Source organism: Polistes dominula, unplaced genomic scaffold, assembly GCF_049000335.1.
Source record: "Polistes dominula isolate Pdom_NZ unplaced genomic scaffold, Pdom_raw_medaka contig_78, whole genome shotgun sequence".
NCBI classification, from domain to species: domain Eukaryota; kingdom Metazoa; phylum Arthropoda; class Insecta; order Hymenoptera; family Vespidae; genus Polistes; species Polistes dominula.
This window is the reverse complement of record NW_028301042.1, coordinates 1,248,523-1,271,303: the sequence shown is the minus strand read 5'-3', so window position 1 is coordinate 1,271,303 and position 22,781 is coordinate 1,248,523. Positions and strand designations below refer to the sequence as shown.

The 22,781-nt window shown below is 32.5% G+C and overlaps 1 long non-coding RNA gene across 1 annotated transcript in view; it reads left to right on the top strand.

The window, feature by feature from the left end:
* Positions 1–22,781, top strand: part of LOC149031723 (uncharacterized) — a 231,864-nt gene that overhangs the window by 185,305 nt on the left and 23,778 nt on the right. Inside the window, exon 4 of the long non-coding RNA XR_016177399.1 lies at positions 16,979–17,225. This is a non-coding gene — a long non-coding RNA (uncharacterized LOC149031723). The remainder of the gene's footprint in view (positions 1–16,978; positions 17,226–22,781) is intronic.

Below are 22,781 nucleotides of genomic sequence, written 5' to 3'. Positions count from 1 at the left end.
GTAATAATATTTAGTATTTTCTATATGTTATATAATATTTATTATTATTACTTTCCTTTTTAATCGAATTACATTGTATTTTGCATTTGTTGAATGATTCATTTATTATTATATAATATTATTTAAACTGTGAGAAAACGTTCAATTAGTCACGAACGAGATCGACAGAAGGATTCAAACGAGTCAGCAATAAAATCTTACAAAGTATAATAATCGTATTTTGAAGTATCCAAAGTTGAGATCTTCTCGTTAAATAAATCGATATACAACTGAAACGAAGATCGGTATCGTTTCAGGTGGTTTCTAAGGTAGAATCTTGATGATGATGGTAGTGGATATGTGCGGCATCCTTTCTGACCATTTTTATTCTTAATCCTGATCAAAACTTGATTTCAACTTTTCATTTTCAGTTATATAAATTTAAATACTGGTTTTCTTTTTTGTTTTTTTTTTTATTTTGTTCGATGTGTCGTAAGTCGATGAACATGAATGTCATTCGTTTACTAAATCATCTATACGTTAGTCGCATATAAGACAAAAAATTAGTATGTACGACGATACTCGTCCTCGGGACACTCATTCCAAAAAAAAAAAAAGAAAAAAAAACAAGAGAAACGAAGAAAAGAGATAGACGGGTTTTCTTTAGAAAACTTTGGAGAAGGGGAAGAAGAAGAAGAGGTGGGAGACTTGTTGGGGCTTTGGGCTTTGGGCCTTTTCAACGATAGGGGCAAAACTCGACGAGCGAATTAACTGACATACACAGCGATTCGATCGCTCGTTTACCAGGACGATCACGTGCCGTTGAAATGTAAACTCGTTCCTACGATCTCTTTCTCATTCTCAACTCATCCCCCCCCCCTTCCTCCTTCCTCCTCCTTCAGCTTTCCTTCGTTCACCTCCCTCTCATCTCGGAGATTCTCCTCCTTTCTTCACGATCTTTCTAATTTTTTTTTCTTACTTTCTTAGGTCTACTATGGTTTCTATCTTATTTTAGTTTATTTTTTTTTACTTTCTTAGGTTTGATAAGGTTTCTTCTTCTTCTCTCTCTCTCTCTCTCTCTCTCTCTTTTCACTTATTTTATCTCTTTCTTAGATGTAACTTGGTTCTTTTGTATTATTTTCCTTTTTCTACCTTCCGTAGAAGCACTTTGCACCACCACGTACGAGAGTAAACTTACGTTTTATCGAATTCTCATCTCTCTCTTTCTCTCTCTGTCTGTCTTCCATCGTCTTTTATTATTTTTCTTTAGGTTACTCGTGAGGAAGTTAGTTTGAGATTCAACCGATAGTCAAATAAGACTTTGGCCAGATGTTAGGTTAAAGCAATTTGTGCAAAAAAGGATCGATTAGGTTACCCTCATCATTCTTTCTCTTTCTGTTTTATTTTGCATTTGTTTAAATTGAATTAACAGGTTTAATACTTTCACTTTTAATAACTTGTAATAAATAAGATCATATTTTTTGTTAGTTGAAGGCATAAGATGTCCTTTGAGGGTTGCATACCTTCAAAATCCTTTTATCTCACACGATTTTTTCCCTAAGATTATCGATGTGATCTTTTTGTTCAGTTTATTGTCAGAATTCGTCAACGTCAACAAGGTTTTTATTTAAAAATAAAGTTTCATATTTTTTGTCACAACCTTCTTCGATCAATTCGTCATATTTTTACGTTTAAAAAAAAACATAAATTGTAAAATTGAAGTAATTATTAAATAATTGTTGTATTTATTTATTATTATCAGAATTTGTTCTACCCCTTTTCTCTCTAGAAAAAGTTCTGATTTTATTTATTTTGTATAACTCTTTCCCTTTTTTTTTATTTTGAAGAACTTTAGAGTTGTTCTTTGAAGGCTTTGTCTCAGATGATGCGAGAAGATAGTACATGGAAGGTGTAATGGATCGCCACACGACCATCCCATCCCATTCCATCCCATCCCAAGTTCCAAGTTCCAATGCCCATATGGAACACCGGGAAAGATCGGTTTGAGATTACAGGGAAGCAGGGCATAATGTCCAAACAGTTGCTCGTCAACAACCAAGTAACGGTCGACGAAAACGTTTCTCTTCTCTTTTATCGAACTCACCTCACTCGCACCCGTTGTGTCCCACAACAACCTACCACCACCACCACCATCACCACCATCACCGATCTCCGATCAAACAAACAAACAAACAACAACAACTACTACTACTACTTCGAATTCTCCGAACAACTATAACGACGGTCAAAACGTTTTTCAAAGCCAACGTAGAAGCTAGAAATTTTATTTCACTCACATTTTTTATTTGCCCCTTTCTCGAACGATCACAAATTGTAACCCTTTTATTTTTAAATCTTATTTAATACTCAAAAGGTAAAAGAAAAAAAGCGTTGTTTTATTATATTAGTTTTCTTTTCAAGGGTAATTTCATTCGATATCGCAAATAAAATCGTTTACATTAAACATCAATTTTCTTTAATCTTAAATGTGGAATGGGGAAAAAAGGAAAAGGGTTTAGAGTTTTACGAAGAATCAGTTAAAGGTTTGTTAAAGTTTCATTGGTGTTAATTAAATTTATTGTATTTTATTTTATATTACTTCTTATTTTTAATGTTGATTTTATATTGTTTATTATTTAATATTATTTATTAAAAATATAACACATAATTATAAATATGTTTCAATAATAAAACATAAAAAGAAATAATTAATACTCAATAAACGAGATTTAATATTAAAGATTTGTTATAAAATATTATATATAATAAATAAGAATTAAATAAATTAATAATTATATTCCAAATATTATCAAAGATTAATTTTTAAAATTCAAATTTAAATTTTAATAAACCACCAATTATTATCATTATAATCAACTATGTTTCAATAGTAGAAAACAAAAAGAAAATGAGAATAATATCCAATAAACAAGATTTACGATACATATCATTTTATCCTATAAACGATTGTCGTGTTCAAGGTTAAACGAAGATTCAAAACAGAGAAAGAGAGAGAGAGAGAGAATAAAACGTATATCGTAGATCAACATATAAACATAGTACTTAGGTGTATTGGTGTCTTGATATCGAAGACACTAAACATTCAGACTACACGCAACTCAGTTCGATCCAAGGCAGTGTGCAAAACGTTAGCTCGCGACTCGTAAAGTAGCGTGTAAAAGGCGTACTACCGATATTATTACTGAGAAACGCTACCGGCGTACCAACATGCAAACAAGAATTTATTACGATCCTTATCGGTAGGTACGCGTTTTACTAGAAGAGAGATGGAAAATACTTTACTGATCTAACATAAGTATGAGAGAATCATGAAACACAAGGGTTTTCATATATATGTACATATGTACATATGTATGATTACTATTTTACAACTTTAGTATTAATTTCAATTGAAATTCGAATTATATGGATTTAGTTAAATTGTTTTTTTTATTTTAATATTATTCTATTGAAATATTTAGATATATGTGAAATAGGATAATGAGAGAAGGTAATCAGAAATTATTACATACAAATTATTAATTATATTTTAAATTATATTATATTTAATAATATATAATAATACATAATTATATGTATATAAGAATTATTAATTAAATTTTAAATTATATTATATTATAAATATTATAGGTAAATATATAATATATAATTATAAATATATATTATATATTAATAATATAATAATAACATTATAATAATATTATATATATTATATTAAACTATTATATTTATTATAAATTATATTTTTTTTCGTGTGGTATGTTTATATATTATATATATTATATTAAATTATTATATATTTATTATAAATTATATTTTTTTTTTCGTGTGGTTTGTTATCCCGGGCGCTCAAAAAAGTCCTCGAACCATTGTGCTTGGGCCCCTTGCGGGGAGCACCTATCATTGTGGTGTGGTCCCGTGGGCAGCCACCGTCCTCCGTGCGAAGTACAGCGTCCGGTCCCCCCAAAGCCCAATCACATTGGATGTTGGCGGTGGTCCCAAATGGCATCATTTCTGACGCCCGCGAGCCCAAAGCCACGACGACGAGCACAGGGCATGCATATGCCCCCTTCGTTCGATGTCGGAGAGCGGGGACTCGATCCCGCGAATTCCGGGCGGGAGTCGAGCGCTCTACCGACTGAGCCATGCCGTACTCATATTATAAATTACATATATATATATATATATAACATTTTAATTTTTTAAATTAGGTTATCTTATTAAGTATTAAAAATTTATTTAATTAAAACAATTGTAAATATATCATATATTTACAAAAAAATTCATAAATACCATTAATAATTTTTTGTTTTAATAAAATACAAACATAAACTAATTTTCAAATTAAATTTAATTTAATATCCTACAATATAATTTTACAAACACTTTAAAGATAACAAATGCATATAACATATCCATACATTTACATATGTATGCATATGTGTATATAAGTATAAGTATAAGTAATATGTAAAAGTATTTTCGAGAAAAGGAATACGAAACGGTTTTAGAGTTAAAAAAAAACACACACACACATACACAAGAAAGAATCATACCATTCTAGACTGGGAAAAAGAGGAATAGAAGAAGAAGAAGAAGAAGAAGAAAAAAGAGAAATAGAAATAGAAAATGTATAGAGAATGAGATAGAGAAAGAGAAACATAACCTAGCAATGGATGGAATAAGAGGATGAGAATGAGGATGAAGAGAACGAGAAGACGAGGAGGAGAAAGAGGAGGAAAAGGAGGAGAAGGAGGAGAAGGAGGTGGAGGAACGAGACACAGAGGGAACTTGTTATGCTTTGAGAGATATGGCGGAGGCCTGCGGAATACATAATTTTGTAAAGACAAAAATGCTGCGGTCGTGCCTCGCCGGAGTCGCATTTTTCCTTGTTTCACGAAATGTTCAGACTCGTTTTTCCCTCCCTTTCCTTCTTCCTCTTACCTCTTACCCTCTTTCCTCTTCTCTCTACTTCTCATCTTCTTCTTCTTCTTCTTCTTCTTCTTCTATAATCTCTCATACTCTCTCTCTCTCGTTTTCTCTTTTACTTTTACTCTTTTCTTTCACCCTTTTCTACCACCACCACCACCACCACAGATACCACAACTACCACTACTTCCATAATCTCCCTCACCAACCCCTCCAACCCTCGTTTGGCTATTTCTTTTTTTTTCTTTTTCTTTTTTTTTTTTCTCTATCTGTTCGTGGCCCTTTCGGTTTTCTTCTTGTCCAGCTCAGTTGCGAGTATCATCACCCTCCTCTCTCTCTCTCTTTCTCTTTCTCTTTCTCTTTTTCGTAATATGGCTGCTGCGGAATGAGAAACGTTTTGTACAAAAAATAAATGTGTATGTATATATATATATATATATTCGTATGTACTCTCAAACAGTATTATACGACTTATTTGAGTTGTTTGTAAATGGTTACTTTTAAATCTAACTTAATGTTTTATTCCTTTCTTTTATTTGATTATTTAGTCGTCATATTTTTTTTTTTTTTTTTTTAATAAATAATTGATACAGTGAATTAATTATAATAATATTCATTTTTTTCCTGATGATAGTGGATACTTAATTATAAATAATATGAGTTTTAATTGATCGTTGGGTATATATTTTTATAATTTGTAACTTTGTTTATTAAAATAATAGTTCTATTGTTTATAAAAAAAAATCTCTTTCAAGATTTAACAGGTGCAGTTTTGTAAATTGAAACATCTATGATCATTGTAATTTCTTCAAATATTACACAATTTACACTTTTACAAAATTTGGATTATTTTATAAATTAAATACCGAATTGTTACGAATTTTAATTGATCGTTGAGTATATATTTTTATAATTTGTAACATTTTGTATTGCAAAGTTTATTGCTATTATTTATAAAAAGATTTTTTCCAAGATTTTAGGTGCAGTTTTGTAGATTAAAACATTTATGATCATTTTAATTTCTTCAAATATTACACAATTTACACTTTTACAAAATTTGGATTATATTATAAATTAAATACCAAATTGTTAATTACTCAATCTTCATTCCAATATTCACTCTTTCGTATCGAATTAAAAATAAAATAAAAAAAAACTCAATTGCATAACATTGAAGAGATTAGAACAGTCCAGGTGTTCGTTGTAATCGAATTCTATTCTCTAAGATCTTTTGAAAAATCTTGGGAAAGTTCTTTTTATCTATCGACGTTACAAAATCGGACGACATTAATCAAGTCGAAGAAAAGAAAAGGAAAGGGGAAGAAAAAAAAAAGAAGAAGAAGTAGAAAGGAAACGAAAAACTAAAGAAGGGAGGGGGAGAATGCTAAGAGTAGGGATGAAAAAAAAAGGAATCCAAGGAGAAGAAACCAAATCCAAACTTTTTCCATTTTCCCAGCAATAATTCACAAACTGATCATCTATCAGTGTGATCGTAAATAATTATGGCTAACCCCTCCTCACCCCCTTCCCCATTGTCCCCATTGTCTTCCAAATAAACCATGGTCAATATTCGTTAGGGATCAATAAAGATAAAATAACAATGGCTAACGGTGCTGTTAGCACAAAAGAAACAAAAAATGCAAAGTTATGTTAAAAAAGAAAATCTGAAAAAAAAATTACCATAAAATAGGCGGAGACATATTTTTTTTTTTTTTTTTTTTACAGATCGACGCAACTCGCGTGTTTTTCTTTTCTTCCTTTCCACATTCTTAGTGAATATAACACAACACTTCAGATATTTTTCTTTTTTTGTGATTTTTCTTTTTCGATATAACAGCAGTAACAACACGTCCCAAAACGAAGGACCCACCAGCTGAGAAATCCATCCTACCTTGCCAGTCCTTTCCCCCCTACAGCCTTCTTAAACCACCACCACTTCCTCTTTCTCTTTCTAACCATAATGTGAACATAGTTGAGATCCCTAACTGATTTTAGTGGTTTCCCTTTGACTTTTTGACATCTTACAAGGGCCGACAGCCATTCAAATAGTTTTGTAACAGGAGGTTGAACTATCCCATAAACTAACCTCGGTTAATTCTTAACCAAAATGAATTTCCTTCATGCATTTAATCATATAATATCAATTTTACGTTCGATTATTTATTGAAAGATCGATTATTTATTTTAATTATTTATTTATGATTAATATACAATCGTAAATTGTTTGAAAATAATTTGATAATTAATCAAGCAACGTATTGTTCACATTATGAAGCTCGTTTGAAATTCTTTGAAATATAAAATTCATTGTAAAAAGGAATTGAAAAGAAATCGTTAATTTCAATCACGAATGTGAATTTACGATGACGATAAGTTTAATAGTCGATGGGAATGAGGAAATTTTTTATGGTGGCAGCTGCGGTTTTTAAACTTTGTCGTCAAAAAACCGATCGGCCCGGTTGAAGTCTCGCAAGACGACGCATCATAATTATCGTTTAGGTGGCGGGGAAGCCGAGGGGGGTTAGGGTCAAAGCTTAATGCGCGGGTGGAATATGAAACAGCAGTAACACAGAACAACATACTAACAAATAAAAAAAAAAAAAAAATAAAAATAAAAAAGGATCAAAGAGAATCAAAGAAAAAAAGGAAAAAAGAAGAAGACAGATACACACACAACACATATACGAACATACAGAAGTAGACGCACGCGAGGCATTGCCGGCATCGTTGCGGTCGTTCCGGGCTGGGCTATCAGGTACGGGCATTTCTATTTATGGCCTCGACTCCTGGGACCGACGAGTTATGATATTGTTTCGGCTGCTTCTTGGAATCTACGCGATCGGTGACTCGGATAAACCGAAACCAGCAACAACAAAAAGAAAAATATGAAGGAAAGAGAAAGAGAGAAGTTTCTTCATGGATTCAACCACCATAAGACACCATAAGACACCGTAAGACACCATAGGCCACCATAGGCCATCACCACCAACCACCCTATATTTTCTCTTTCTTTCTTTCTTTCTTTCTCCTTCGTGTCTTTTAAATTCTACGAGATGTGAGAAAGAGAAAGAGAGATAGATGCCAAGGTAGCGACAACAGCTACCTTTCTAAGCAAAAGAAAGAGAGAATGAGAGAACGGGTACAATTTTATTTCTTCATCAACCGCAGACTCCAACTTGCCTACCTTTTATGATACCTTGACCGCTTCATTAGTTCGCACAACTTTCCGGTCACACCAAACTCTTTTACATTCTCAATTCTAACCTCAAATTTCTTATTTCGATTTTGTCTTTGTCAATTATGCCAAATGAATTTTATTTAACACCAAAGTATTTTATCAATTAATTCATTAGTTATTTCTAATATTTTGTCAATTATTTTTATTAAAGTTTAATCGAATTATTTACAAACTAACTTCGAACAAGTTCGTAATTTAAACTATTGACTCTTAATTAACCTAAAAAATTGTGGTCACGATCACGAAACGAATATAACCTTTCCTTTTTAATATAGTATTATTTACTTATTATACTTTCTTAAAGATTTTTTATCGTATTCGAAAAAGGGAAGGAAGAAAAAAAAAGAAAAAAAGGAATGAGATGGTCTCGTTAGAAATGGAAGGAAGAAAACGATGAAGGTTAAACACACGTGTCTTCGAACACGATTACTATTCCGCGGCTGTCCCTTGCCCGTTGACTTATGTTAATGTCGTAATTATATCATCCTAATCTACCGAGGCACTCGGATATACCTACTCTACGTGTCCGCATCCTATCAAATACCCATCTTGAAAACTGCCATACGTGCCAGAATGCAAGCAACGAGAATCTCTCGCAGACTTCTCTGACCATCTTTTCATCCCTCTTATCTTCTGTCTTCTTTTATATATATATATATATATATTTTATTTTATTTTTTTTCCAACCATCTATGGTCTCCCATGACGTGAACTTCTCTAGAAAGAGTAAGTTACAACGTAGAAAACGTTTTCCTAAACATTTTAAAGAACCATAACCTTTTTGTTCAGTCCCTTAACACATTTACAGTCAACTATCTTTTCTTTTCGATTTAACTTGAAATGATTTACGGAAAAAGACATGTTTTTTTTTTTCTACGGATGAAATACTTTTTGGGATATCCAACAGGTGTTTGGAAAAAATGATGGATGATACTGACAACGAGATAATAATTATTTTCATTAAATAACAAATACTAATATAATTTATCAATAAAAAAAAAAGAAAGAAAGAAATAAACCAAAGATAATTACCGACATTTTGTTCAAGTTAATTAATAAATTTTGCAACAAAAAAGAAAAAACAATAACCATAGTGAATAATACGAGATTAATATATAAAACAAGAGAAATGAAAAGAATAGAAAACTATGGTGATAGAATGGGGTAGTAGTGGTAGTAGTAGTATTAGTAATAATAATGGTGGTAAGGGGTAAAAGGGGGATGATGACGATAGCGATGGCGACGAGTAACGAGAGGATGAAGTTATTCAAAGGAAACTGGATCGCTTTGGTTATCCTTTCATGGATTTTCGTTCCTTTGACGATTCCATCCATTCTTCACGGTCCGAGTCTTTTGACATTCGCCACGAGGACGACTCCGGTTGGTTACCTCCGTCTTCTAGGAGTTTAAAGAATAGAACTACGAACTATACAGGCTGTGCTCGCTTAATCCGCGAATCGAAGCTTTCATGCATAATTCATGATTTTATCTTCCCACCCTTCTTCTTCCAACCCCCTTCCACCCCACCCCCACCCTCACTTATTTCTTTTCTTTCTTTCTTTACTTTACTTTACTTTACTTTACTTTACTTTCTTTTCTTGACTATTTTTCTTTATTTCTTACGCTTTAGAATCCGAAAACTTTGGATATTCTCTCTCTCTCTGTCTCTCTCTTTCTCTTTCTCTTTTGGTTAGGTAAAATTTATCGCGCTTATGGCATTCATATCTACTCAAGAAAAGTCTACTTTTTTTTCTTTCTACTTCCAAATCTTCCCCCGCCCCCTCGCCCCCCCCCCATTTTCTTTCTATCACCCTCTTTTGCTTTGGTAGAAGAAAAGAGTAGTTCGTTGTAATCTTTCTTGATTCAGAAAAAAAACGTTTCGAAAAAAAAAAAAAAAAAAAATAGTCAAAAGAAAAACTGTCTGACCAATTCCTTTCACATTATTTTTCGTTTTTATTCAACTAACCAACCAGTTACACTTACACCGACCGACCCTTCGATACAATTTCAAAAAGTAACCTTATTCTTCCTCGAGCAGAAAACCATCACATTTTTTTGTTCAATTTTTCTTTATGGTATAGGTAACCCTCCTTTGAAGGGTTGTATTATCAAAAAAAGGGACAAAAGTAGATCCTAAAGAAAATGAGAGAATATTGTCAAAGAACTGGAATAATTTTTGAGGAAAATTTGAAAATTTCACATTAACCCTTTTAATACTACCACAACCCTTTGAATTTTTTTTTTTATTTAAAAAATATAACAGAACGAGATGAATGATCGTAGAAGGAACACAAATATTTAACAAACATTTGTATACTTTAATCTCATCATCGTGCTCACACCGTTTGAATGTAGTGGAAGAAAAGAAGAGTGGGGTGGGGGTGGAAGATTTGGGACCCCCAACTATTGAATACAAGCCAGTCAAAGACTTTTGTCCTTTTTTTGTTGTCTAAATGGTCATAAATTTTCAGATAATACAAAGACATGGTATCTATCTTCGTGGTGTCCTTTAAGTAAAAGGACACCACGACTTGAAACGATCAGGAGGACGATTTTAAGAAGTGGGGTGAGAGGGTGTACTCATCGGTGTGAAGGAAAGGAATGGTTATTATTAATATTTGAGAATTTATAGGCTGACGGTAGTATTAGATATGCCTTCCCATAGTCCCTATGGGGGAACCTAAGATCTTAGTCATCTTATGTGTTATGTGTGTTAGTGTGTTTGATCTAATACCATAGTCGATTTACTTTGCAATTGATCGTTTGATCAATGTCATTTTATTATTATGTCATTTAAATTAATTTTGTTACTTTTTTTTTAATGGTGGTATCGATGGTTTGATTATATGATTTACTTGTGGTATTATTTTTCTATGGTTTTATTTATATTTATTTAGGTTATGTTCAAAGAATTTGGTAAGATTGATTTTAGTAGGTTGTTTTTATTTTTAATCGTTGGTAGAGTTCTTTTCAAGTTGTTTAAAGTTGTTGTAAAGTTTATTTAATATTTTGTTAATAAGTGGAATCAATTTTATTATTATTTAGGGTTACATCCTGATATTTCTGGTTGTTAAGGTTTTTTTTTTTTTTTTTTTTTAGCATTTAACATTTCTTTTCATATTTTTTCAAGAATGAAGAAATATATATATATATATATATATATATATATATATTTAGTATTAGAGAATTTTATGGGAAAAGTTTGTACATTGATTTTAATAGGAAATATATTTCCCCAAGTCACAATCTTTATACGTGTATTTTATTACACACGTACAAATGATGCTATATCATTTCTTATGTGTAACACGATATGCGGGTGTTCGGAAGATGGTATTTATGATGTAGTAAGATCATAAGTTGTAAAAAGGGACTTGAGAATAAAGGGCATGACTTTGATGATAGCTTTTGTCTTGGTCATCGAGTATCGGTGTCAATTTCAATTATCGTATTTCGTGATTGATCGTTTTACGAGTTTAAGTTATACGGGTTGGTAATTGCTTACGATTCGAATATTTGAAAAATATATTGTTTTTTTTTTCTTCTTTTTTTTTCGATACGGGATCCCCATAAGACATATTACCCCGCTCACTTATTTCAAACTCTATTTTCATTATAAAAATAATGTAAAATAAAATTACTTTTTCATACTTTTTTAAATAAATAGAAATTGATTGACAAATTATTTTTTTTTTTGTGTATAATTTCAAATGTAATTAATTATCGATATTATTTTAAACATAAAAAATATTCCTGTTGAATTTAATAATAATTAAATATATAAAAAAAAATAAGAAGATGTGAAAAAGATGGGCCTGAGATTTGACGATGCACGTTCCCCTCTCTCTCTCTCTTTCTCTCTCAGTGCACGATCTTTCGGGGAACGATTATTTGGATAATTTCACTTGGACCGTAGATCCTACTAAGCGATTAGGTGGAACGACCGATCCTTTCTCTCACTCTCTCTCTCTCTGAGAATCTCTTGGAAAGTTACCCACTTGAAAAAGGTACAAAGTATAGTTGTTACTTACTTACTTGATAAGCGTGACGTCAGGCTTGCCAAAAGAGAGGGAATAAGACATACATTTATTTTATCCAAATTCATGCGAATACTTTTACAAATATTGTCATCCTCCTCCTCCTCCTCCTCCTCCTCTTCCTTTTTTTCTTCTTATTATAATTTAAGATTCATTCCTTTCATTTTCTTTTAAATTGTCTTACATTTTTAATTTCAGTAATTAAAATATAACCAAAAATATAACCTGTATCTTTAAAATATAATTAAATATAATAAATTATAAAATATAATCTTTTTAAAAATATAACCTATATATCCTTCCTAAAATATAACCTATTATTCACAATATCAAAATTACTATGTAATATTAATTAAATATGCTTTAATAAAACATTAATATATAAATATATTTTATATTTATTTTATTATTAATTTAAAATACAGAAAACACAATAATTGTTAAATTAATTATTTTAAATTATATACTATATTATATAACCTAAATAAATAATTAATTTTTTTAGGTTATGTAATATATTATATAGGAATTATAATATTTAGGAATTATAAGAAATGCCTAAAATGTTTCAACAACATTTGTAATATAAAAATACTAATAAAACTGTTATATAAACGAAAATATTATTTTTATTCGTTATCATAGTCTCATTCGAAGATTCACACTGTTCACAAAATAAAAAGATGATTTTACTATCGAAACGAAGTATAGCATTTCTAGCTGGGCCCTTCTTACCTAAATGGATTTATGGCTTTGCAGAATTCACCAGCGGGATATGTCTCGCCCTCGTACAATTTTGGAGACGATATTAGCATTAGAGAGATGAAGAAAAAAATGTATCTTCCTCTTACTCTCTCTCTCTCTCTCTTTCTTTCCTTCTTGTTCTTTAGCTTTCTCTTTCTCTTTCTCTTTCCTTTCTTTTCGGGCCCTGGTAAGGCCCATCAGGTATATCATCCTACGCGTTGGTTCAACAACGACAAACCACACCCGAGAACTTTGGACAATGGATGACGCACTCGCACTACTATCCACACTTACACGTACATACTAACACACACACACACTAACCCATTCTTGAATCCATTTTTTTTCTACTCCCCCCTTTGAATTATGGTCTCTTAGTTGTTCCTTCGTTTTAACTATCATTCAAATACCATAACTCTTCTATTTTAAATCGAATCAAATATATTATTCTCTTTATTCGATTAATTTATTTTATTTTATTTGAAAGTGGGAGGTGAGTGGAGGAGGAAGTTCAAATTTTACCTTGTGTTTGTTTAATTAAATCAATCATTTTATTACTCGATATCAAGTGAAGTATTAATTAATGTAAAGTCTTTTTTATATTCTACACTTTCTTGTATCTGATATATGACATAACCTCAAAATAAAACATTGATATTAATTACTATTATATCTTACAAATTAATTTCTTAGAAATATTCAATGACACTACAATACACAAGACGATAAAAATATTATTAATTAATTAACAATCATCTTTAATTAAAAAATAAAAATTAGTAAGAAACAAATAACCAACGTTCGATCATTTTATTTTTCAATGAAAAGACCACACCGATCGTTGAAGATATGTGAGAGTATATTTATTGAAAATTAAAAATAAAAATCCTATTCGTTTAAAACATTTACTATGGGGAGATTTGTTGTTTTTTTTTCTTTTTAATTCTTTTTTTATCCGCCAAAGGCGTCGTGGGTATTTATCTTTCGATGTAGCGGTATTAATTTTAAGATGGTTCGATGCAACAACACGATTAAAGATCTTACCAAGTTGCAGAAAGAGGTGGAGGAAGGTGGTGATGGTGGTGATGGTGGTGGTGAGGGAGGAAAGGAACTTGTGTAATAACCATAGTCACGATCTCCTATGATCGTAGTGACATTACGCCAGTCGAAATGTCATCACTTTCAGCTTAGACATTTTTCATGTCTTTTCAAACAGTTGGGGGAAGGGGAAAGGGGAAAGGGGGAGGGTGGAAGGGAGGGGGAGGGAGATTATAACGTTTTATGTTTGTTATAAATCATGACTTCATAAGTTCTTCTTTTATTCTTTCTTTCTTTCTATTTATTTATTCTTATTTTTATTCTACTACTACTACTACTTCTTCTTCTTCTTCTTTCTCTTCTTTGATTTCAACTTAAGCTTTGGCTTCTTTACTTTTCCAGACTTTTCTTTTTCATTATTCTTTTTTCTGATATTTTCTTTCTTTTCGTTCGAGGTTGCTGTAACTTTTGCCTCATTATCGAACGTTTAACATTCCTTTCATCGTATCAATTTCAATTAAGGTACCAGAACTTCATAAGTTTTCCAATATACTGTTGAGTAAATTATTTTTTTCCTGTAAATTTTTCAAAAACGTTAAATGAAGATTGGAATGAAGAAGAAGAAGAAGAAGAAGAAGAAGAGGTTAATGACTATCTTGTTATTTGTTAAAAAAAGAAAGAAAAAAACGTAAGAAAGATTGTAATTTAAAAAAGAGAAGTCAGTAAGAAAATATTTGACTCATTGAAACCAAGGATTAAAACTGGTAATATTACTAAATTAAAATCGATCAGATTTTTAATACTTCACTTATTATCAAATAAATTATTTAACTTTAATAATACCATAAAAAAATAAAAAAACATTTAACCACGTTCACTATACTCATTTAAAGTAATTATTAATCTGACTAATAACATAAGCAATATATAAAATTTAATTTCTATTAAATACATTCCTAATAAAAAGTTAATCGATTCAATTAAAATATCAAAATATCGTTTAGAAATCGATCAATCAAATAAATCAAAGGAAATAATTAAATGTTGAAAAATGAAGAAATCAAAAAAAAAAAAAAAGAAAAAAACACCATACAGGTTGAAGAAATATTAAGAAAACTAAGAAGAAAAATATAAGTGGAAGGCATCCAACGGTGTAGAAGTTAAATTTCTTGACAAATGAATCTGCCGATATAAAATAACGTATCCCGCGGGATCCGGTCTGTCCAAAAAGGGACAGCTAGGATCGTGTGACGTCTTCATATACAAACAGAAGACATCCTCTTTCATCTATCTCTCTTTCTCTTTCTCTCTCATTTACTCTCTCAACAAACTGTCCGTCACACAAATCGCTTAACCAGCCTTCCAGGATGTCACCGATTTATTTTACGAGCCGGTTCGTAGTCCTGGGTGCGGCACCGATCTCTTCTTCCGTCCTTCCCCACAACCTCACATAACCCCACTACCCCTCTTATCTCTTATTTCTCTTCTTTATTGAAGTTCAAACCGCCATATTGAGTTCTCACTCTAAGCTCCCGAAGAACATGGAACAAACGAATCGATGCTTTATCGACTACCATTACCGGATACGGTCACCACAACGATATAACTTCTACTCTTCTACATTTTATTATTATTATTATTATATTCCTCTTTTTCTTTTTTTTTTTTTTAAATCCCCCCTACCCATTTCTTTTCCTCGACGCGAGTAAAAACCAGGGTGTTGAGGGGGAGTAAAGGATTTCTTCTCTTCGCGTTTATTATTTTTTATTTTTTATTTTTTTTTTTTTTGAAAGCTAAGGAACGCTGTTCGTCCTGTTTCGGAATATCGATACGAGTTTCGAAGGACGCATAAGAAGAAGAAGAAGAAAAAGAAGAACTCTAGAATTGTTTTTTTTTTTTTTTTTTTTCAACAGAACATAGGAGTGAGAGAGAGAAGTGTGGAGTGGGAGGGGAGTTTTTGAAAGAAAGAAAAAGAAGAAAGAAGTCATAAGACATCGCGATCACGTTCTCTGAAAGAAAGAGAAAGATACAAAATGAAAGATCGTAGTTTAAGATAAGATGATTTCGAGCTGGCTTCCTCGGTTCGGTAATTCAACTCGATTCGAACCGATCTCTCGAGACTTCTTTCTTTCTTTCTTTCTTTCTTTCTTTCTCTTTCCTTCTTTGACTCACCAAATCCTCGAAATAACTTTGACGCGATCCGGATGGGAAAAGGAAGACATTTTTCACCCTTCGTCGCCTTTTCTAAGATATCGATGTACGCTCGATCGCGTACCGATCTTCGATACCATCTAAAATAACCTAAAAAATAAAGAAGAATTGTATACTTTTGTTTCTTTTACTTTAGTTGAAAGTTTTGTAAAGAATTCTTGAGATGAAATCAACTTTATTTAGATCCTTAAAGATAAAGAGAAAACGTTGAAACGTGTTAGCAAAGTGGCACCTTTATTCCTAACCTCTTTTATGCTACCGTTTTACGTTGGATGACGATTTAAATCGTCATAGGTAATGATGATAATGATGGGTTGTCAAAAATTAATAATAAGTCATTATTTAGTAGCACTATTCTCGATAATTTGAGATCAAGATTAAATCATAATTATCTAATGGAATTAGAATTATTATCTTCTTTTCTTTCTGAAATATTGTCGACCATTTTCTTGTTTGAAGCATCCTATTGGTGTTATCAATGGAATCAAACCGTTCCTATTGGTCGTATCAATGGACTCACACAGTTATTCGTCCTCCTATTGGTTTTTCTTTGAACACGTGACTCAATTTTCTTCAAAATAGTTGAACAAAATGAAAATGAAACGTTTCTTTCAGAAAATGATAATTGTTCTTAACTTTATAGCTTTCTTTTTCATTCTTTATACTTTTTTTTGTATTGGTCTGTTCCAAATATTTTCTTTCTGTTTTTAACTGTCTATTTCTTTATGTGTTTTTTTTTCTTTCTTTCTTTCTTTCTTCTTCTTCTTCTTTTTTATGTTAGATGGTGAGAAGCAGGTATCGAAGGGGGAATGACTTTTCGGCTGGTCTTAAGAAAAATTACAAGACATATTTCACTCCAAGTTCATTCACGGCAGGATACACAGAAGGGTGCCTAAGAAGAAGTAGAAGTAGAAGTAGAAGTGGGGCCAACCTAGAAGACCGATATTTATCCGAGCTTAGAAATAATGGATTGGCGATCGTGATCGAAGAGATAGATTATTTATATCCTTCCCTTCTTCAGTCGAAAAGTGAGTTGATTATTATGCCTTCGTTTGATAATACTGAATAAATTGGATCGTTCAACGGATATTTATTATAAATATCTACAGGGTGTCTTTATATTTTTAATCCTAAATTGTGTCAGATAGAAAAATATTCCGAGTATTTTAAAAAATATTTTTGTATTTTAAACAAATTGTGAAAGAAAGTTGCAACTTTGATAGTTCGGAATGATACTCGGTTAAAATTGTTCATAATTTAACGATTAATTAAATGAAATCTATAAAGTTAATTGTACATACTTACATTCCACTCTTATGACTTATTTCATTTTTTTCTTCATCATTCTTTTACTTTCTTCCTGTTATTAAACAATCGTACGATTTTGTTGCACTTTTTTTTTTTTTTTATCTTCATTCTTCTTTTTATGATACTGACTGTAGTTGATAATTTATTACGAGTTAATCAATGATAATAATATAGGCATTAAAGATTATTAAAACTGTAAGATAGAGTTTTTTTTAAGATTTCCTTTCTAGTTCGTATTTATTTATAGTTTCTTATAAAATCGATTAAATTCTTAATAACAATTTAGATCGTACTCGATCATTTCCACAAATCGTTTTTACGATCCACTTTCGATAACCGTGAGAATTCAAAGATAAATACAACAATTTATTTTGTTCCTTTTTTCTTTTTCATCATATTCGATCATAAAAAAAAAACTAAACGAACGTAATTGATATTCAAACGAGTTAATTGATCGAAAAAAATGTAGATACAACTTTGATTTTTTAACGAAAAGCAACGTTCAAGATAAATCTATATGATATTAGAAAAAAGATCGCGATTGAAATTTATTAATAATAGAAAACCGGTATTATTTCTCTTTCTCTCTCTCTCTGTCTCTCTCTCTTTCTTACTTTCTTTTCTTAACCGTCTACGGTACGCTTTTGACCGCGCATAAATTACAATAAACAGGGATACGATCCTCAAACGATAAATTATCGAGCAGTTCGACGAAGTTAACATTCTAACCGATGGTATTATAGCAACATTGTCACGATTCAACCATGATATAAACTTTTAGTTAGTATCATTAATTAGTTAATACTTATATTAGTTCTTTGCCAATTTATTTTATTACCTCATGATTTATTATTAATGAATATAATTCAATTTATATTATAAAACATATGTGATTAACAAATTACTTTACAATAGAAACGTTAGAAAATAAATGAAAAATCTGTCGGTAGGGGAAAAAAAAAAAAAACAAAGTGCATGTGTATTTTAATGAAAGTCACAAAGCTTTTGTTTTGTTTTTTTATTTTTTTTTTATTTTAGAGTAGTCCAACGTCGGTGGTGGCATCATGGTTGCACAAGAAAAATTGATACGTGGGCACCTAATGGCCCAACAAAAACGTAACCCGACAGGGTCGGGGCATATGCACAAAAGCATATGCATATTATGAATGGACGAACGTACTAACGTACGTACGTACGTACGGGACGTACGGGACGTACGGGACGGGACGGGACGGGACGGGACAGACGAAGGGAAGAGAAGGAGGAACGGATGCCAAAAATATATTACCCTCTCTCAATGCACCCACTCTCCCTTTCTCTCGTATCTTCTTCTTCTTCTTCTTCTTCGTACACGCAGTGGTGTTCCCTTTGCCCCTTCAAGGGACTATCGAAAGAAGGAAGCACCAACAGTGTAAAAAAAAAGAACCCAAAACCACCGTGTCCTTTCTTTATCGCCCTTTGTCTTTTATTCTTCGTTGTTTCACCCTTTTGTTTTACATATATTTTATTGAACAAAACTTTTATTCGTTCACGCACCAATCACGTTTGCAGGATTTCAAATAATTCTACCCCATACATTATTTTCACAGAAGTAAACAATCAATCATCTCTTAAGGGTTGTAAATAAATTTAGAATTTGTATTATTTTCATATCAATCACACATATTTGAAACCTTTCATTAAAGAAAGGTAACTTGATTGGGAATGATGTAATGGATTATGAGATTCTAGGTTTCTAAGAGTGTGTAATCTTTCCCCATAGATTTTTTCAGAGAACTAAAAAATCAATCATCTCTTAAGGGTTGTAAATAAAATTATAATTTGTATTATTTACATGTCACAAACACATTTTATTTCATCAATCCTTTTATCAAGTATTACATAGAAGAAACGTAACTTGGTTGAGAATGATGTAAATTTGTGTGACATTTGGTGGGGGAGCTTTTTTTTAAGGGGGGTTGGCTTTTGAGAAATTCGAGTTAAGCAGGAGAGAAAATTAGTGAAATCTGTCGGGATACGCGTGGAATTGTCTGTCGGACGACCCACCCGGCGGATTTATAAGGAGCGAAGGTAGGATTTATGTTGGACCCGGTGTTATTTATCGGTTTTGATGGTACACGCGATATCGTTATACGGATATCGATACGCGGGACTGCCGTTTTTACTGGCCATACTGTTGCATACTGGAATGAGGAGTGGTCGTCTCCTGTAAACCCCCCCCCCCACCCCAAAATGCGTCTCATTTTCTCTTCCTCTTCTTTTTTCTTTTTCTTATCTTTATCCTTCTTTCCCTATTTTCTCAAAAGGAAGAGATCGTTCCTTTTGAGGAAAAAAAAAAAGAAGAAGAAGATCGATCATTTTCAACGAATCTTCTGTTAAATCTTTCGAAAAAAAATCTTTTTTTCCCAACTCGTGTGTTCGTTTATTTATTGAAGTGAAAATTTCTGTTGAATTATGAGGGTGATTTGAAAAAAATGAAACAGGTGTAAACCGTAAATAATATATTTGTTTCACTTATATTTATAAGATGTCTGTGTTTAATTCGGGAACGAAATGGGGTTTGCGGACTTGCGGATGAAATAGAATTCAAAATAGAAAGAGAAAAAGAGAGTGAGTGAGTGAATGAGTGAGTGAGTGAGTTAGTGAGAGAGACGGAAGTAGTTGAGCGTGCAATTATTAATCCTGAACATTCGATAAGCTCAAAGTGATGCCTTCCATGATGCCGCCTCTTGTAATTATTGTCGGCAGTGCGGTAGGAAGGAGAAGAAGGAAGAAGGTTGCGGCTGAGCCCTTTTGGAGAACCTTGCGGGGGATGGTTAACCCTCAAAGCACAATGCCACCCTCTAATCACGCATCGACTTATCGGCGAAAGGAGTCGCTAGCTGAATGTATCCTATGAATCTCTTACATATACATACATGAACATTTATATAAAGTTACAGACACATACACATGAATAGAAATTCGATGAGAATATCGTAGCACCACCGAAAGTACAGGAAACATTTTCTTCCACGTTTCTCAAACGTTTGAAGTTCTTCCTGCAACGAACTACACTCACACACACGCACAACATATACGTGGTTGTACTTACTTTGACACCTTTTAAACGATGCCCTATTATTCTCACAAATCTTTAAATCCCTACTGTGTCATTACGAGCTATTATTATATTTTATTTTTTATACTTAAACATCAAATGTCAATCATGAAAGTACCATTAGGTGGTGGTTACGTTTAACGAAGGATTATATTGTTTTATAAAATAATCGAACAATTTTGATTATCATAGCGTAAGATTAGCGTTATCTTAAGTAATTATCAGACCTTTCGGCTTTTCCTTTTAATAGTTATCAAGGGCCGATCTTGAGCCTTTCGTTAATTACTTTGGGAAGGCGTGATTAATCGAATGCCGCGTAAGGCACGACTTTTGCCATTGTTCACCAGTGGTTCCTACGGTTCCGACAACCATTCTATCTCTCTCTCTCTCTCTCTCTCTCTCATTCTTACTGTAGAAGTGAACCTACTTCGCATAAAGGGTTGATCTTTAATTCATAACGGGTGGCGCTCGTTCGTGAACGCGAGCTGCTAATCGCCCACGCACGAGCAAGAAGACAGAACACAGGCGTGCTCGTACACGTTTTAATGCTTCAACACTATCTTAAACAATCATTCGTATTTTATCTCTGTGTAGAAACATATGTATAATGTGTGTGTGTGTGGGAATAGGTAAAGACATATGTAGGTACTCTCTTGTACACGTAGAAACCGCGTTTACCACGAGGGTGGGCTAAGGTGATTGATTGTAATTAGTTTACGTACATATACATATGCAACCAATAAGAGCTCGACGAAAACTTCCTAGCCACGAATCGTCCCTATAGTACATGAATTCCTACTAATTTCTTGACTAATGTACAATTGAGAGAATGAATTAGTATATACGAATGAAACTATGTAAATTAATTTCATCTTTTTATTTTAATGTTAGATCGAATCACGTTTTTTGAGACTATCGATACATGGGATTCTTAGTTCTTCTTTTTGATAAGAGATTAAACAGTGGTAGGGAATTTAGGTGGAATTAGATAAAGTCGCGCATACTTCGAATCTTGTTAAACCAGAATGTTTATGAGACTCGCGTGTGCATTTCTTCCAAGATCCCTACCTGACAAGCTCGAACTTTCAAACTATTTATGCTTTATTGACGCTCAGCTGAGCATACTGACATTGCCGCACGAAACACTTTGAAAATCTTAAACGTGTTCAATTTCTAAATGGTATTAAATAGTTAGTTAAATAATTAAATATCGATACTTAACAAATCTCAAGATATTTCTGATTCCTTTAAAATAAAATAAATAATTTCAATTCAATTTAATTTTAAATAATATTATATAGGCACAAAATCATCCTCTTTCATACTTTTATTATTTGATTCTAAATATTTTGACCAATCGGAAAGTAGTTAGTTGAAAACAAGTATGCACAAATTCAATACACGAATAAAATAAACGTATGCTTATAAACACGAAGAAGACCTTTCCCTTTCCCTTTCCCTTTCCGGTTAAACTCCGCTTAATTTCAGTCTGCAGAAGTCCTCTTTCTCTGCTACTCGAGCGTGGGCTTCCCTTCGAAGGGCTCAGCCGGACCTTTACGACCTACACGCGTTGGTTACTGCCATCCGAAGAAAGCGTATTTCGTTCCGAGAAAGATGAGGTAGAAACGTCATTCTCTTTTTTCTTTCTCTCTCTTTCTCTCTCTCTCTCTCTCTCTCTCTCTCTTACACTCTCTTTCTCTTACTCTTAGTTACTGTACGAAATGGCCGATCTCGGAAATGCAAGGGAAATGTACATAAAATACGCATTAATCCTGAGTCCAGAGTAGACTCGGGGGCTTGGCGCTGAGCCATCGAAGATTTCAGACGTCTCTACCTCCTTGTCTCCCCCTTCCCTTTACCCCCGTAACCCCTCTACCCCAACCTGGTCCACCTCATACACCGCCCACTACTCTCACTCGCTAAGGTAAAAAGCTAAACGTTCCGGATAATAAAGCGGAGATTTACCTCCGGACATTTTTAACGAGGCGAAACAATCAATGCGCTAATTAGCGTCCTGAACTCGCTCTTCCGACCATTCTTCGGGGAAGAAAGGAAGGGGAGGGGATGGGACTCGGGCAGACGAAGGGAGATACTCGCGAGGTCTGTCTTTCTTTCTCTCTCCCTCTCTCTCTCTCAATGTTTCTTTTTTTTTGTTTTGTTTTTGGTTTTTTGTTTC